We start from the raw sequence: 19,757 nt of genomic DNA, 5'->3' as shown, positions 1-19,757 counted from the left end.
GTCCTCATCCTCCTTGCTGGACTCCTCCTCCATGGGGACATCCTCCATAGGGGCAGCCCTCCTACCCCTACCTCTCTGAGCTCCTGATCTCAGGGGTGTATCCATGAGAGTATGGAGACCCATCCTCAGGAGGTTACTCCAGTCAAACCTATCAGCCGGAGTCTTCCCCTCCTCGCCCCTCAAGTCCACCCCGAAGAACTCGAAGTTCCTAGTGAGGATCCTGAGAAGTGTGGTGCTCCATCGTCCTGAGAGTGATGTAGGGGAGGCACAAGTGCTCGACACCTCCCTCTGCAGTCGTGTAAATGCAGAACGTAATGAAAGCCGCCATGAAACCCACCTGGTTCCGATGACCTCCTCTGGGGAGCAGGTTGAACTGGACCAACCGGGCAAATAGACGAACCTCGGGGTAGAAGGACGTCTCGGACTCCGGACGGGTACTGCTGCCGCAGATGGTCTCATAGATGAAGTCCGGCGTCGCCAGGCTCATGAATGGTCCCAGAGGCTTACTTTTGGGAGGACTGTAGTAACGGTGTCCAGCCGCTGATATACCCAGGATGCTAGCCAAGGTGCCCACCGTCAGCTGGATGTCTACCCCCTTCACCAAGCTACTAATGGTGAACTCCCCGTACGGATACGACACCTCCAAGTTGCAGTAGAACCGATGGACTAGCTGCTCGTAGCATGGTCGGTCTACATGAAGAATAGAGTCCCAGCCCAATGCTGAACCTCTCCTGAAGCCGAGCCTTGTGGAAGTCCTTGACTACCACGGTCTTCTCCATCATCACTGACCTCTTCAGGAGGTTAGGCCAGTTGGCTGCTGCCTCTGCACTAAGGAAGTGCTCCTCATCATAGTCTGAAGGGTCAAACCTGGCAGGTCCGGGTCTCCCTGTGCAAGGGGCTGAAGAGCTGGTCTCCGCACTCTTCCGCTTAGAAGCGGTAGTCTTACGTCGAGCGCCAGAGGAAGATGGTCCTTTGCCGGTGCGAGATGACATCCTGGCAATAAGAAAAGAAAGTGGGGTTAGTAAGTAATGAAAAATGACAGCATTAGAAAGGGGAAACCCAAAAACCCGAATACTCGCAAAATGGAAACGGCAACAAGCTAGAAATGATAGGGAACCTATGGACATGATGCACGGTAAGCGAAAAAGGAGAAATATGCCAAAACAGTAAAATGACGGCAAAGAGCATATTAACATGAGAGGATTCGATTGCAATGCACCAACTCATTCACAATGAAGTAAAAGCTTTAAACCCTAGGTCTAGAACGAAATGCCATAGCAGCGGGATCATGAAAGTGCAAGAACATACCCAAATAGACTATGGAGTTCCATGAATACAAGTATGGGAAGAAAATCAAGGAAACCAATACAAAAAAAAAAAGAGGGATTTTCATGGAAATACATGGGGATTCCAAGCATAATGGATGATTCATGAAATCTAAAGCATATCAAGCACAAAACAAGTGAAATGCATTATAAAGGAATCATCAATTGGAGAAAAGGATAAAAAATGTAAGAAACCCCCAAATTTGGAAACCTAGGGCACGAATTGGGGTTTTCTCCAAATGAAGAGATAAAATTCCTATAAACTACAAACGACCATAGTAGAAGCATCACAATCACATGGAAATGCTATTCTATGGAGAAAAATATGGAAAGACAACCTAAAGTGAAGCCTACACATGCATTTTACCCCAAAAGGAAAATTCTGAGAAAAGAGAAGAAGAAACTTACTTGAGGAAAAGGGAGAGTTAAACCTTCTCAAAAGCGCCGAGTTGATGAGTAGACTCGCCCAAGGAAGAGAGGAAGAAAGAGAAAGGAGTTGGGGAAAGGGACAAGACAGAATAGGGTCTGTAGGGCCCTGTTCATGTTTTTACACGGGCAGGACCGGTGGGTATGACCGACGGGCCCCTACCCGCTGGTGCCACCCACCGGTTTGAGGCACTAGGACCAGCGGGCTCAATCGGCGGGCCCCTACCCGCCGGTGCAGCCCACCGGTTGTGAAAATTTGGAAATTTTGAAATTTTTTTTTTCTTCTTTCCCTTCTCTCCTCCTAGCATGATTACATTGATCCTCATTATTGATTATTATTCCTATGATTAATGTGCTATGGTCAAGTGGGACCATTGACATATCTGTTGGGGCCTTTGCCCTGTATCTTGTAATTAAGTTGCGGTTATCTACAGGCTATCATACACTACCACATCTTATGTGATGGCATAAACTTGTGTGCCAAAATCAATTCTACGATGTTTAACCAGTGTGGTGGGTGATATGTTCCAGGTACAGGAATATGATGGTACATACCAGATCCGGTAGTAATGCCCGAGGTACCTCGTGGGGTCCTCGTCCGGTCGGTCGACCATAAAATCCCAGGAGGTCCCGCTCTGTGGGGCATACCTCACCTCCACTACCTCCAGAGACCCTTGGTCAGGGTGGGGCACATGGGGACCCACCTATGGCTGCACTCCCGGACCCTCCACCGGTCATTACACCGGGAGATGTTGCTACTATAATTCAGCAGTCCCAACAAGCTTTTCAGCAACAAATGTTTCAGCAACAGCAAGCATTTATGACTGCTATCCAGCAACAGTTGGACTTTTCTCAACTGGGTCAACCTCCCCGGCTACTCGCTCCACAGGACCCGCCTGTAGGGTTGGGAACGAGACCACAAGTGGGGGGTACACCCCCAATCCCACCATTCGGTGTTCCTCAGTATGGGATGCCTCCTCCATACTCCTACTATCCTGCCTATGCTCCTAACTTCCCGACGGCGAGTAATACGTCAAGGATAGTGGAGTCATTCAAGAGGAACTTACCACCTGTATTCTCTAAGGTGGGGAGTGATCCTCTGGAACCGGATCAGTGGATCCAAGAATTAGAGAAGATATTTGAGGTGCTTGAGTGCACGGATGCACAAAAACTCATTTGTGCTGGTTTGCAACTCAAGAAAGAGGCAAATTCTTGGTGGCAAGCCTCCAAGCCTATATTGTTGGCTGCTCATCCAGAACCCACTTGGGAGCAGTTCAAGGAGTTGTTCTTGGACAACCATTATCCGCACAGTTTCAGAGACCGAAAGGAGACTGAGTTCATGGCCTTAGCTCAAGGAGGTAAGACTGTCCTTGAGTACCAACAACAATTCAAGAGTTTGTTCCATTTTACCCCAAGGCATATGAGGACAGCTGAAGAGAAGGCAACAAGGTTCCTAAAAGGCCTAAAAGCATCTATTGGGTCTGTACTTAAGGTTTTAGATTTGACCGAATATGGCCAGATTGTGCAAAAGGCCAAGACCATGGAAGATAAGCAAAAGGGTGAACAGTCCCTCACCCCTGGACTGTGGAAGAGAACAAATCCATTCCCAGATATGGGAAATTCCTCCAAAGCATACTGCGGATCATACAGTTCTGGGCCTATATATAGGCAGCCCTATAGGCCATCTAGCTACCCTCCTAGACTAGTTGGTGGTTCGGGTTCCACCTCTATTCGCCCGAACACAAGTGTGGCACCTACAGCTCCAAGGCCACCTCGACCTCCATCTGCAATGGGCCAAGTGCAGAGGGGCCCCGCCCCAGTTCCGACGTCTCAGATTTGTTGCTTCAACTGCCATTCAAATGGGCATTATGCGAAAGACTGTCGGGCCAGACCAGCCTTGCCCTCCAGTCAGCCCCTGCGTACCAACCTCCCTTACCTCGAGGGAATCAACCGCAGGGAAGGATGTATGGTCTATCAGCCGAGGAAGCTGAGGCCAGTACAGAAGTAGTGACAGGTACATTTTAAATTAAGTAATTCATTATGATTAATATTGATGACCTGCTGAAATTATATGCATTGTTATACTAGGTATCCTACCCATATCAGGCATACCAGCCTATGTTTTATTCGATTCAGGAGCTACTCATTCATTCGCATCTAAGAGATTTGTAGAGAAACTTGGGATGTCACCCAGGATCCTAGACCATGGAATGATTGTTAGTATGCCTACTGGTAAAGTTGCACAGTTGAAGGAAGTGTATGGGCCGTTCCCAGTGGAAATTAGTGGGAAGAATCTTGATGCGCATCTCATCAAGTTTAATATGCAGAATTTTGATGTTATATTGGGTATGGATTGATTGTCGGCTCATCGAGCTAATGTGATCTGTGCTGAAAAGCTAATAAGGGTGACAGATGACGAAGGGAAAGAATTGGTATACCGAGCAGATCCCATGAAAAGAGTGAAGAAGGTCCTTGTCTCTGCTCTTCAAGCGGTAAAATTGCTAGAAAGTGGATGTCATGGCTACTTGGCATCGGTACTTGATGTTGATGCAAGGATTACACCTCTAGAAGAGGTAAAGGTGGTCAAAGAGTTTCCCGATGTTTTCCCAGATGATCTGATGCATTTACCACCTGATAGAGAGTTGGAGTTTGCCATAGACTTGACTCCTGGAGCAGCTCCAATATCTAAGGCTCCATACAGGATGGCACCAGCTGAATTGAAGGAGTTGCAGATGCAGTTGCAGGAATTATTAGAAAAGGGGTTTATTCGCCCAAGTGTTTCACCTTGGGGTGCCCCAGTGTTATTTGTCAAGAAGAAAGATGGCAGTTTGCGTATGTGCATCGATTACCGGGAATTGAATAAGTTAACCATTAAGAACCGGTACCCATTGCCACGCATTGATGATTTATTTGATCAGTTGCAAGGAGCCAAAGTATTTTCAAAGATAGACCTTCGGTCCGGCTATTATCAGCTCAAGATAAAGAGCAGTGATATACCCAAAATAGCATTTAGGACTCGATACGGTCACTACGTGTTCCTAGTGTTATCTTTCTGGTTAACCAATGCACCGGCAGCATTCATGGATCTAATGAATCGAGTATTTCAGGATGTGCTCGACAAATGGGTAATTGTTTTTATTGACGATATCTTGATCTACTCCAAGACCGAAGAGGAGCACACTCAACACTTGAGGATGGTGTTACAGAGGTTGAGGGATCAACAGTTGTTTGCCAAGTACAGTAAGTGTGAATTCTGGCTTGAACAAGTTGGATTCCTGGGGCACGTAGTGTCTTAAGCCGGAATCGAAGTAGATCCTGCTAAGGTGAAAGCAGTAGTGGAATGGGAAAGCCCCAAGAATGTTACTGAAATTAGAAGCTTCTTGGGTTTGGCTGGATACTACCGGCGCTTCATTGAGAATTTTGCTCGGATCTCAGCGCCAATGACCAAGTTGACTAAAAAGGGTGTGAAATTCGACTGGGTAGAGGAATGTGAGAAGAGCTTTTGAAAGAAAGGTTGGTGACTGCCCCTGTGCTGACTATTCCTGAAGGCACAGGTGGAATGACAGTTTATACCGATGCTTCCAAAGTTGGTTTGGGTTGTGTTCTCATGCAACGCGGTAAGGTAATACCGTATGCATCCCGACAACTAAAGGAGTATGAGAAGAATTACCCCACTCATGACTTGGAACTAGCTGCAGTCATTTTTGCCCTTAAGATCTGGCGACATTATTTGTATGGGGAGAAGTGCGAGATATACAGTGATCACAAAAGCCTGAAGTACTTCTTCACCCAGAAGGATTTGAACATGAGGCAGAGGAGATGGCTTGAACTCATGAAGGATTTTGACTGCGACATTCAGTATCATCCCGGCAAGGCTAATGTAGTGGCAGATGCATTGAGTCGAAAGACACAGACTGTGTTGCTCTCATACTTAGCAGTCAGTCCACCACTCGTGCAAGAGGCGATGCTAATGGACGAAACCCTCTTGTATGAAGGGGCAACCTTAGAGCTTGAACCTCAACCAGAAAACCTTAAATGGTTGACTGTATCCTTGACAGCTCTACAGGTGCATCCGGCAATTAGGCAAGAGGTGATAATGAAACAACCTTTGGATCCTGAATTGCAGCGGATCAGAGTTAAGGTTCAAGATCAAACCATGAACGACCCAGATTTTGCTTTAGCCAGTGATGGGGCATTGATGTTTCGAGACAGATTGTGTGTACCCGATGATTTGGATATACAAGACAAGACAGTGCGAGAAGCACATAGCTCCAAGGACTCACTTCAGCCAGGAAGTACCAAAATGTACAAAGACCTTAAACAAAGTTACTAGTGGCCAAACATGAAAGTCACCATAGCTTTGTATGTGGCGACTTGTCTTACCTGCCAGAAAGTAAAAGCTGAGAGGCATCGACCTTATGGTACTCTTCAGCCACTCCCAGTACCAGAATGGAAGTGGGGAAGGATTACAATGGACTTCATCACTGGACTACTAAGTACACCTAAGGGAATGGACGCGATATGGGTGATCGTGGATCGGCTTACCAAGACTGCTCATTTTATTCCTATCAAGACCAAGTTCTCCATGACCAAACTAGCACAACTTTACATGGACAACATAGTGCTTTTACATGGAGTGCCAGTGAGCATTGTTTCAGATAGGGACCCAAGGTTCACTTCCAGATTTTGGAAAAGCTTACAGCGTGCCTTGGGATCACAGCTGAATTTGAGTACTGCTTTTCACCCACAGACGGATGGTCAGTCGGAGCGAACCATACAGATATTAGAAGACATGCTCAGGGCATGCACAATGGAGATGAGTGGTAGTTGGGAAGAATATATACCTCTTATGGAGTTTGCATATAACAACAGTTACCAAGCTACAATTGGAATGGCTCCGTATGAGGCGTTATATGGCAGAAAGTGCAGGACTCCTTTGTATTGGGATGAGGTAGGTGAACGTCGAATGTTAGGACCTGAGATGATACAGATGACTTGTGACAAAGTCGACGTTATTAGAGAACGGATTAAAGCAGCTCAGTCCCGTCAAAAGAGCTATGCGGACACCCGCAGAAAAGGCATTGAATTTCAGCCAGGAGAAAAGGTATTTCTCAAGATCTCTCCTACTAAAGGGTTGCAAAGGTTTCACAGAAAGGGGAAGTTGAGCCCAAGATACATTGGACCATTTGAGATCTTATCCCGGGTTGGCTCAGTAGCCTACATGCTTGCTCTGCCACCTTCACTTGGGGATATTCACAATGTATTCCATGTACTACCCGTGGAACCAGAGTACCTAGAAGCTGATATGACCTATACAGAACAGCCAGCTGAAATTTTGGACCGGAAGGTGAAAACCCTTCGCAACCGCTCCATCTCCTATGTAAAGGTGCAATGGGCTGGTCACTCACTTGAAGAAGCATCTTGGGAGGTAGAAGATGAAATGCGAGCCAAGTACCCTCATCTTTTTGATCAACCAGGTACGCAATTTCGAGGATGAAATTTTTCAGAAGGAGGGAGTAATGTAATACCCCGCTTCTTAAATCCGGTCTGATTTCGCGGTTGAACCGGTTTAACCATGCAGGAACCGAGCCAGAGGAACTTAGAGCGGGTTCCTTATGGGCTATGATGGCACGGGTGACCTTAAACACATGCTGGCCCGACAAGTCTGAGCCAGTGCCAGAAGAGACGGGAGTGCCCAAGCCATGTACATGCACCTACCATAAGGCCATGTACGGATAAAACAGGTATTATATCCATATTTTAAGGTATATACGTATGCTACATCGTATGCCAGGGGTGGGGTTCGTGCCGAGGCCCGAACCCTGTCAAAATCCCACCCACCTGAGTGACCCATCAATGTGCACTATTCACATAATTAGGAATTGTATATATAGCTTTATGTTTTTCTTTTCTTTCCATTTATGTCACCCGTACGTTGGTGAGGATAGTAAAGAAGAGAGAGAAAAGAAAGGGAAGAAGAAGGGAAGAGAAGGAAGAGGAAGAAAAGAGGGATTTCAGCGGCGCCGAAGCTCGATCTTCCCATTCCGGCGCCGGGAGAGGGATCTTCAACTCTAGATCTACAGTTAGAGGTAAGCAAAGTTGGGTTTTGTGAACATTCACCATACCCAAGCTTTAAACCCTTGATTCGAGTATGGTTTCTTGAGATCTTGTAAATCCCCTTTGAAATGATGAATCTAAGGTTTAATAGATGATTTATGTGTTGATCTTGAAGGATTTGAAGAGATATTGACAAGGTGGAAGAAGCATTGTGGGTTTGAAGTGATTTGGAGGGTTTGAAGTCGTTCTTGAGCAAAGAAGGTAAGATGGTTTCCCATCACTTGAATCTAACCTAGATCTAGGTTAGAACCATCCTATAGGACCTTGAAGGTGTGAGGAATGGGTTGGGAAAAGCCCCATTTGAATCCCCAAGGAATGGAGAAAGTTGGGAAGAAACAGGGTGTTTCCCGCCAAGACCGGTGGGTGGTATCGGTGGGCCCCTACCCGCCTGTGGCACCCACCTGAGAGGGCAGGGGCCTTCTGGCTCAACCGGCGGGTGGAACCGGTGGGCCCCTACCCAGACCGGTGGGTAGGATCGGTGGGCCAGACAGCCCACCTGTCTGACCCACCCGTGTGGCCTCGAAGGTGATTCTTACGTCCGATTGGACCCAAATCGGACGTGTGACCTTCTTTTGACGTTCTAAACATGATTTTGTCATCGGATTTCATTAATTTTGATCCTAAAATGGTGAAGTACTAACCCCGCTCAATTATGTTAGGTTCACCAAATCCTACCCGATTCGCACCGGATCTCACCCGTACCGAACGGGAATCCTTGTACACTACAAGTAAGTGGGGAGAGGACGTTTGGCCTTGTTTCAAGGCATTGCTTGGCATTCATTTAATTATATCTAGTCTAGTCATGCCATCATGAATATGCTATGTAGACTATTCATTCCACACATTGATGTGCATATGTGCTATGTTTACTTTCCAAATGCCAATTGAACGAGATGTTTATATGTTGAATGAGGACATCATTGTGCATGTTGCATTGATAGACTAGATGCCATAGTCGGCTTGGAGACAAGTGCATTGGTGGCCTATGGAATGGGACACGGAGGCACTATGCAATCGTACTATTGTCATATAGGAGCATGCGGTATTAGGATTCTCACCATCCCGTGCTACGACCCTTCCCAATAGGGGTTAAGGTGTTAGGTTATCATTTGGGGGGAAGCAGTGGTAGCGGTCGTCGGGTCACTGTGGCGGTTAGACATAACGCCCAGTGGGTCATGTAGGATAGCCGACAACCCCGGTGATGCATTCAAGAGGGCCAATCATACTGCTTTTAAATTGCTGGAGTCAGCACCTTTATTTCAGTTATTTACATTTCTGTTGAGAGCCGGTGGACGGCATTGTCTTTACTTTTCCGAGTACTCACGATGGGCCTTCTCCACAGCCCTATGGGCGTATCGGGGGAGGGAGTTCGCGTCTCGTACCCGGAGTATACGCACACTGTGGTTGTAGTAGCACTAAAATCAAGGACTTAGTAATGTTGCTTAGGTGGATGTGATTTAAAATGTATAGCATGGCATGTAGTGCATATGATGTGTTGTGTTGTGTGGACTGCTGTGTGGTCCATCTTTCTACTTACTGAGCTAGTCAGCTCATCCCACGTGTACACCCCTTTTTAGATGATTTTGCAGGTCATATATCTGAGGAGCATGGGGTGGGTCCCACAGTCGAGTTTCCTGAAGAGGACTGGTGGACCCTTGAGGAGTTAGAGCACGGCACTGACTGCTCGTGCGAGAGTTGTGCTGCAGGACAACAGTTCTGAGGCTGAGCTGAGCTCCACCTTTGAGGCCGTGCTGAGCTCCACTTCTGAGGCCGAGCGGAGCTCTACTATGTGATGCCGAGCTGGGCTCAACCCTTGATGCCGAGCTGAGCTCTAGCCTTGATACCGAGTCGAGCTGTGTACACTGATTGTTTTGGTGGATTCCCTTATGTACTTGATAATTGAATTTTATTCTTTTTGTGTAAATATCATGCCTTCGGGCCCAAATGTATATAATTCTTGTATCACAAATCGGGTATTAAGTATTATGGGATTATTCACAGGTAAAACTTAGTCTTCCACTGATCTGATGAGTTTATATTAGTTGTGTGTATGTTGTGGTGGAATATAGTATCTGATGATCCTGACAGGTTTGGGTTAACCGGTGTTAACTCGGTCACTGGGTCGGTTCAGTGTGAACGGGGTGTGACACAAAATGCCCTAGGAATCCAATTTTCTTCAACCAAAATTCACATTTGCTGAATTTTGCATATAACTCTTGTTCTCTTAACCTTTGGAGTACCATCCTCAAGTGCAATGCATTCTCCTCTTCAGTCTTTGAGTAAACCAAAATGTCATTGATAAATACGATGACCCACTTATCGAGAACATCATAAAATACTCAATTCATCAAATCCATAAAAGCTGTTAGTGCATTGGTCAACTCGAAAGGTAGCATTAGGAATTCATAATGATCATATTGGGTCCTAAAGGCTGTCCTGTGTATGTCACTGCTCTTTATCTTAAGCTGATAGTAAGCAGACTTGAGATTAATCTTCGAGAATACTTTAGCACCTTGCAATTGATCAAAAAGGTTATCTATGCACAGCAACGGATACTGGTTCTTAATGGTCAATTTGTTCAATTCTCGATAATTGATGCACATACACAAACTCCCATCCTTCTTGACAAATAAAACTGGGGCACCTCAAGGAGAAACATTTGGGTGTGTAAGTCCCTTCTCTAACAAATCCTGCAACTGAGTCTGTAACTCCTTTAATTCGGGTGGTGCCATTTTGTACGGAGCTTTAAACATTGGGGATACTTTGAGAACTAAATCAATAGCAAACTCTAACTCCCTGTTAGGCGAGAACCGGGTTAGATCATCTGGGAAGACATTGGGAAACTCCCTAACTACATTTAATTCTTCTAATAGTGTGACACTTGCTTCCACATCTTGTACTGAAGCAGGTTAGCCTTGACATCCATCTTCTAGTAATTTTACTGCCTGTAAGGCAGAGATGAGGATGTCTCTGTGTCATTTTATTTTATTTGCTTGATACACTAGCTCTTCACCTTCATCACTCACCACTTTAATTTGTTTCTCAGCACACATCACATTTTTCGGTGAGCGGATAACCAATCCATGCCCAACATTAAGTCAAAATTTTGCATTTTAAATTTGATAAGCTGGGCATCCAACTTCTTTCCACCTATTTCAATGGGATGTGGTCCATACACTTCATTTAATTGTGCTACCTTGCCTGTAGGTGTGCTAACAATCAACTTACTCTCTAGAGCCTTGGGGTTGCTTTAGATATAAAAGAATGTGATGGTCCAGAATCAAATAACACATAAGCTGGTATACCCGAGATAGATAGGATACCTGCTACAACATCGGGGCTTGCTTCAACCCCTTCAGCTGACAATACGTACATTCTCCCTTGAGGCAAGCCACCTTAAGTCAATACGGGCCTATGAACAGGAGGCAGACTCTATACAACAGCTGACTTGTAGGGCAATCCTTCGTAAAATGCCCAAGTGACTGGCAAACATAGCACCTATTTTGGGAGGCTTGCACTGGTACTGGTGATCTCTGTATTTGACCTGGTGTGGTAGAAGGACGAGGTGGCCATGGGGCTATAGGCACCGTACTAGTGTTTGGGCAAAAAGAGGTAGTACCCGATCTATGGGCCGGTCGGGGCATATAACTCGATGATCTGCAAGGCTACTGATATGATGACCATAATTATATGGCCCATAGAAACTCTTGTTCGGGCTGCCCAAGTCTGCATAGGGGTTGCACCTCTTCAAAAGTCCAGGTGTGGTGGAAGACTTCCTTTTGCTTGTCTTCCATAGTCTTGGCCTTTTGTACAATTTGGGCATAGTCAGTTAAATCCATAGCCCCTAATATTGTACCAATAGACACTTTTAGCCCCTTCAAAAACTTCTATGCCTTCTCCTTTGTTGTTTTCATATGTGGAGGAGCGAAGTGGAATAAGTCCTCAAATTGCTACTAGTACTAAATGATGGACTTACTTCCCTGAGTCAAGGCTGGGAACTCTACTTCCTTCTTGTATCTGAAGCTGGTGGGGTAATAATTTGACAAGAACAATTCCTTGAACTATTCCCATGTCGATTCTGGATGAGTTGTCATTAAAATAGGCTTGGAAGCCTTCCACCACAAATCGACTTCATTATTTAACTGTAACCAAGCATAAATGAGCTTCTGAGGTTCTGTACATTCTACCACCTCAAATATCTTTTCCATCTCTTCGATCTATTGATCCAGATCTAAAGAATCACTCCTCACCTACCTTTGCAGTAGTGGCCACTGGTGTGTAATATGGGGGATAAGCCGGGTAATACTGATACAGAGGTGGCATCATTTATGGAGAGGTGCCATAAGGTGGGAACCGTGGAGTTACCACAGGTGGTGTACCCCCTAGTTGGTCCTGTGGTGGTACTACAGGTGGTGCACTCCCTTGTGTATCTACAGGTGGTGCTCGAGGAGATGCACCCCCTAATTGAACTCCAACACCTGGCACAATAGGACGATCTTATGGAAAAGGTGCCCCATGAGGGTGTTGACCCATATGCATAGGGTTTAACTGTTGATGCACAACATTCAGAAAGGTTTGCTACTGCCAAAGTAATTGCTACTGAAATGCCTGTTACGACTGTTGAATAAGAGCCGTAACATCATTTGGAGTAACAATAGGAGGAGGATCCAGCATTTCATGCCTAAGTGAGTCCTCCACTATTTCTTCTCATCTAAGATTCACCCGGGGTCAAGGTCCCTGTTTGAATTTTAAAAGTAACTGCAAGTGTATAGATCAGTGTAGCTAACAGGTGGAACACAAGGACAACAACCACTTTATTTTAGGTTTCTTCTAGTAATACGAAAGTGGACAAATTAATTATAGTGATCATTTCTAACTTCCGACCTAACACAAATCATCTAAAAGCGTCCTAACCAACACATCTAGGAATTTAAATATTTCAAACCATGCAAATAAAAAGTAAATAATTGAAAGTAAAAGTTCTGAAATAAAATAAATAAAATAAAAAGGGACGAAGGCTAGAGAGAGGCACACAAGTAAGTTTCTCTACTTAGCCCAAGGGATGCACCGTAAATAGTACAAGCTTCCCAACTTGACTAGAGAGTAACTCTTACAAGGGCTTCACTACTTAGCTTTAGGGAAGGGGAGGCAAAGTAAATAACTAAAAATAAATGCAATAAAATGATGGTCCATAGGTAGAGAGGGGCAAAGCTAACACATGCATCTAGCCAAGGACCTTGGGGGAAAGGGAAAACAATAAAGTAAAGACTGAAATTAAAAACCTAAGTTAAGAAAAAAAGGATAGTCAAGAGAGGGAATGAGAGGGGGGAGAAAAGACTTATGAGAAGCCTACCTACCTGAACTTCAATACTTGAACTTGAAAACTTAATTGAGATTTGAAATACTACTAGTACTAAAAACCAGATCTGGAAAGAGAAATTTGAACTTGAACAGAGATACTTCAAAGCTTGGATCTTGTCACCTAGATCTAAACCTTGAACTAGAGAATTAAAATTACAATACTATAAACTATAAACATGAAAGAAAACTTGCATTCATTCATTAAAACTCCATTACAAAAGTGTTTAACCAAAAAGTAAGAAGAACTAAAACGAGACTAAACCTAAAGAAGATAACTAGAAAAAGAGATAAAACCCTAAAAATAGAATTGTGCCTAAGAAGAGAGAAAAAGAGAGCATAAAAAATAATAACCAGCCATCCTCTCCCCTCGAACATTTTTTATTTATAGAGAAATGGGGAGAGAGACCAACGATTAGGGTAATGGGGGCCCACAATTGTGAGGTGGAGGAGATAGAGTGTAGCCCACGATTTTCTTATATTTTTTCTCTCTTATTTCCTTCTCTCTCTCTCTCTCTCTCTCTCTCTCTCTCTCTTCAAACTTGTGCACAACCCTTGGACGATTTTCTCTACTTGCTTGAAGAGTTAGACATCTTTGTTGATGATGTGGAGGAGAGAGACACGATTTGGACATGATTTATTTCTCCTTTTTTTCTTTCCTTTTTCTCTCTCTTCTTGCTCAAGAAACCCCATTGACCAACCTCTATTTCTTGTTTGAATCGATTGTGATGAGTAGGAGAGAGAAAATCTTCCAAAAAAAAAATCAAAAAAATAGCAACCAAGAGGTTCGAACTTAAGACCTCCTGGTGAGCAAGGGATTTTGCACACCACAACTCACCAACTACGCTAGATAATTGTTGTTATAAAAAATGAATCTTCAATTACTCAAGGGGGTGGTCCATCGATCCTTGTTGGCATTTGGAATATTCCTTGTACACTTGGGACAACTGCAATCGGGTTGGTTCTGCATCTCTGTTCAGTTCGGATCCATTATTCTTTTTCTTACCCAGAAAGAATAATCATTTGTATGGGTGACCAAAAAATTGTGTAATTTTAATTGAACACATCTATCTTGCTCAGAATTTCATCCTCTTCGCAACTAGGGAAAGAAATAGGACCTCTTTATGTGTAAAATTGGAGATATAGTGCCCGATAGTCCTTAAGGCCTTGAAAATATAAAACCTATAAAAAGAGAGTAAAACCCAAGGTAGCTCCATTCTAAATATGTAAAATGCATGTTTTACTACCCTAGATTCCACACATAAATGTGTTCATCAGTCCCCAAGGATTAGGTGGTCTTCCGACAGGTTGGAGACCACGTGGGGCTTCTCGTGCACTACTACCGGATCTAGTGAGTACCATGGTGCGTTCTACCTAAATTGCATCAATTAAGTATGAATTAAGTGCCACATTTATTTCATCCAAGCACAATAAAATGCACATTAGGTTTTTGGTCATGTAATCATAATGCATTTCATCATCATAGCATGTAACCATAGCATCATCTCTTATATAAAGGCATAACCAATCCCACAAGAGTATGCATGCAATTTATTGTTCAATAGCTTATATCTCATGCACAACTAGGGTCCAGAGGGCTTGAGGAACAAATCCCTAAAATTTAGGACATTTTGGCCCAAAAACCACACCGGCTGGTTATACTGGTGGGTGGGCTAGGTTCAGGACCTACCGGTCGCGCGCGTGACACTTTTATGAGGGCAGAAAAGCCCTCATTTTCAAAACACTTCATTTCTCTCTTTTGCCTCTCTTCTCCAAATCGCCTAAGGCAACAAGAGAAGGTCTAGGAGCCCTTCACAAGCCTCACTCACACCTACATTTGGATTCACAACTCTGCAACACTATCCTCAACCTCAAGTAAGTGGTTTTCTCTTCCTTCTCTTTGGGATTTCGGTTGTTCTTGTTCCATACTCTCTAAAATTTGTTTTTCTTTTGATTTCTTCCAACTAAAATGAATGTAGTGTTTGGGTATGTCACCCATTTCATGAATCTCATCTTTAATCATCACATATGCCATTCCAATGAATTGTCTAACCCTATTTTCCCAAAATGTTTGTTGTTTTAGGCTTTTTCCATTTTCTCTCTCCTTTCTTGCACAATGCATGATTCAAGGAGTCTATCCACTCAAATTTGGTTGCATAATAGTAGTAGGAGTGTTACATTGCACATATATATCACTTACCTCCCCTTGGCATGAATTTTCTCCATTTCTTGGTTAGGATTCTTGAGAAATTTAGGGGGGGTTTTCTCTTGTTTTGACCTCAAATATGTTAATATGGTATACTTATATGAAGTTGAATCCTCCATTACATATTATTATAAAAATTTCCTCAATGCTTAATTATCCATGGCTTATTCTCTTCTCTTTATGGAATTTCCCCCTTTTTCTTGCTTTGGAAATCTATCAATGCCTTGAGTTGATGTTAACTTTGCATTTGAATGAATCCATGCCTTAAATAAATGTTCCATATTTTGTCTTTTATTTGTATAATGCATCAAGGTATCATGATTCTATGATGCTCATTTATCAATACATGGTTCTTGTCACTTACCACTCATAGATGATCACATTATGACTATGGCATTGCATCATAAGGGTTTTCTCCTTTCATTTGGTATTCAATACACATTGCCTATACTGTGTACCTAATATGAGTGTCATTCCCATTAATTTTCCTCCTAATGAACTTATTGCCTTGATTCTCTTCCATCCCTTGTTTTTATAATTTCCTCTTGAAAACTTATCGGTTTCTCACTTTTTTCTCATGGATTTTGCAGAATGTCTTCTTGCAAGGGTAAGGGAGCTGCCTCCTCTTCTAGGGTTGATAATGCCCCCAACAAAAAGAGAAGGGGTACAGCCACTAGTTCTTCCACTCCTCGTGCCCGTGCTAGGAGAAGTGTTTATGAGGACCTGGAGGATTACGATGAGGGTCTATTTAGGAGTCTTGAGGCTGGCCTCTCTTGGTCTACCTTCTTTAAGAGGACAGTCCTCATGGAGAAGACTATTGTGGTAGGGGACTTTACTCGAGTTCAGATGCTCGAGAAATTCACCGCCCTCAGCAGGCCATACTTTCTATTGACTCTCTCTGCTACCCGAACCTTGTCAGGATGTTCTACTGCAACCTGAAGGTTTTGTATGACGACATGGTGTACACCATCACCAGCTAGGTGAAGGGTCAAGACATCAGACTCCCCATTGATCTATTGGCGGGGATCTTAGGCATCTCATTGGAGGGTACTTGGTATTACTACCCTCCTAGGGGTAAGGCCTTGGGCCCTCTTATGAGTGAGACCCTCCAGAGACATGTCTATGAGACCATTTGTGGTTGTGCCATCCACCCTGAGTTTGAGACAGCCTTCCTTCCAGAGGTTTGGGTTTTCAGCCATCTAGTGCAATTCAACTTACTTCATCTGGCCGGGCACCAAAAGTAGGAAAATTTTATGGCGGCATACATGGCATAATACATTTACACGGCTATGGGGAATGCCTCCAGCCTATGCCTTCCATATGTGATCATGAAAACCATGGAGTACTATATAGGTCACCCATCTGACGACAACTACCCATATGCCTTGTCCCTTACCAAGGTATTCGAGTATTTCCAAGTGGACCTTGAGGGTGAGGTGGGGAGGTCTCCATCAGATAGATCTCTTGGGGTATCTTACGTAAGATGGAGCTATATAATCTGATAGGGCTACAATGTGGGTGGCTGACCAGGAGGAGGTTGACGAGGAGGAAAATGAGGACTATGTCGTTGAGGCATAGGAGGAGGATGAGGTGATGAAGGATGTATGTTCTTTGATTTGTTCCCCTATTGCCAATGCCATTACTGCTCTAAGGAAATCATTTGTGACTTCTTCAATGTTCTCCGAGTTGTTCTCATAAGGTATGGTGGGTTGAATTAGAGAAGCGGGATCACCATCCTGACCTTCTCCTAAAGCATTCACTGATCCTGTTGATGAGGTCATATTGGGAAGTTTGGAAGTGCAAGCATATCCTTCCAACTGTACCCTTCCATCCATATTTTTTTTGGATTATACACTGACCCTTGAGAATGGGATTGGTATGAGGATGATGAGGGATATGAGGCAGGGTGATATGAAGGTGATGTGATGTGAGAGGTAGGGTTTGAAGATTGGGGGTGATAAGATGAGGAAACTCCTTCTCCTTGATGATGTGGTGAAGGTTTATGAGATGGTGGAGGTTCGTAATATGGTGGAGGTTAGTAATATGGTGGAGGTTGGACGTATAGTATGGTGGATTCTTCTGTTCATGAGGAAGGATGAATGGAGGGTGACTGATATTCTGATTCTTCTTCTAATGATTCTTTCCTTTTGGGAGTCCTCATGACTCTGGCCCTTTGACTCATGACTTTCCGGTAAGCATTGGCATTCATGTGATTCTTCCGGGCTCAGGATACAATGAGTTGAGTGGGATCACTCTCTATTGCTTCTTCATCTAGGTTGTCCATATGATCATAGAACATGGGGTAACAAAAGTGCTTATCCAACTGATACATGTGAATGGCCCTTAGGAAGGAGTTGTACTCTTTTTGGCAAGCATTTTTGACAAAACCACGGATGTGCCCTACTAATTTTGGAGGAAGGGACAATATTTACACAAGCTAGAACTTCTCTTTCCATTCAACATGCCTCTCCTCTTGATATTTCTTAGCATCCCTAATAAAATAGGTTGGATCATAGAACCAAGGGTCCCAATTTTTCCAGTCACTCATTGTTGCCAACTTGTTTATGGTTCCATGATCCGGGAGGAGATTGGTATTAACATTAGGAGATTGTTTAATCTTGACTTCAATGGTCCCATTGTCTACCAAATCCTGGATTACATACTAGAGACCTATGCATCTTTCAGTGTTGTGCCCCTTCTGAGTGTGGTAAGCACAATATTCATGATCTCTATACCAAGCTAGGGGAGGGTTACTGATTACCCTTGGAGCCATTGTCCTTAGCAATCCTTGCTTCTTTAGATTTTCATACATTGCTGTCATGGGAATTCCTAAATCAGTAAACTATCTCCTTGGATGAGAAGCCTTCTGAGCGAGGGCATCTGCTTATATCACGAATGGTTATGAAAGAGTGACAGGTGAGACCGACTGTTGGACCATGCCTACCACGTTAGTTTCGGGACCCTTTCCCCCATCCAACTTTGGTGTTCTTCCCTGCATCTTAGGAGGATCCTTGGTACTGAGCTTCCTTTAGGATTCTATTTTCAACACGTGTACTAGTGGCTATCAAGGCATCAAAATTTTGCAAATGTTGGTAGTAAAGAACATCATAATAAGGTTTAGACAAGTTTCCAATCAACATTTCTACTTGCTCTGCTTCTGAAGGCTGATCTACCATCTTGGAGGCCTTCCCTAAACCTCATCAAGAAGGTGGTGAATCCTTCTATAGACTATTGTCTCAACGGCTCAACAACGCACGCAACCTTGCGAGTGGTAGGGCAGCCAGAGGCACGGCATGTGCAGCCACGCCAGCAACCTTACAGCATTCAAGAGCACAATTAGGTGACACATGGGCTACACTTGGGTGCACACGTAGACACACTTATTCAACACTTGGGGCATTCAAGAGCATACATAGGCATACTTGGGTGCACACTTAGGCAACAGTTGTGGGCATGCATGGGCACAGTTAGGCAACACTTGGGCTATTCATTGTGCACATGTAGTCAACACTTGGGATGTTGTGCGGTCATTCACTGTGTCCACGTGGGCACACGTGGTCAACACTTGGGGGCATGTGTAGGCACACACTTGGTCCATTCAAGAGCGCGTTGTCAGTGCTTTAGACCTTTCTAAGCAACCATGCTGGAAATTAGCACTTTCACTAGCGCTAAGTCAGCCTAACCACCCTCCTTAAGGGACTAGGGAAGAGAAGAAGTGAACACAAGAGTGAGTTTGAGAAGAATGAACTTGTATAGCACTAGACAACTCTTGAGTACAAGGCTTGAGAACTCACTTGCTTGGTTGAACACTCTCGGTTGGTCCTTGGTGAGTGCCTTTGCCCACCTCCTTAGCGGAGCTCTAGAAATCTCTCCCAGAATATCTCCTGTGAATATCTTCTACAAATATCTACAATAAAATATCTATTGTTACTACACCTTTGTAGAAAACTCTAGAACTTGGACCTTACTTAGCCCAATGGCCTAAGTCCATAGGCTTGGTGAGCTAGGCCCGTGGGCCTATGTTGGGTAGGTCGTGACATTCTCCCCCACCTAAATCTACGACGCCCTCATCACAACCTCCTTGTGGTACTTTTATTCACGAGTCGTCTCAGCATGCCAGTTGTCTCCCATCTCGTCTCGCTCTCTGGTCGCCCCTTCCACTTGACTAAATACTCCACCTAAGGAGATAGTTTGTGTCTCTGGATGATTGGATCAACAACCAAATTAGCCGCCCTCTCACAAGGAGTAACGCCTATTGAGGTTCTTGTTGTAGTCACATAACTTGAGCCTCCTACAACGTCGTCTGGTTGTCTCCGTTCTCTCGT

This window comes from Macadamia integrifolia, chromosome 11, assembly GCF_013358625.1.
Source record: "Macadamia integrifolia cultivar HAES 741 chromosome 11, SCU_Mint_v3, whole genome shotgun sequence".
NCBI classification, from domain to species: Eukaryota; Viridiplantae; Streptophyta; class Magnoliopsida; order Proteales; family Proteaceae; genus Macadamia; species Macadamia integrifolia.
Note: the sequence above shows the minus strand (reverse complement) of the source record.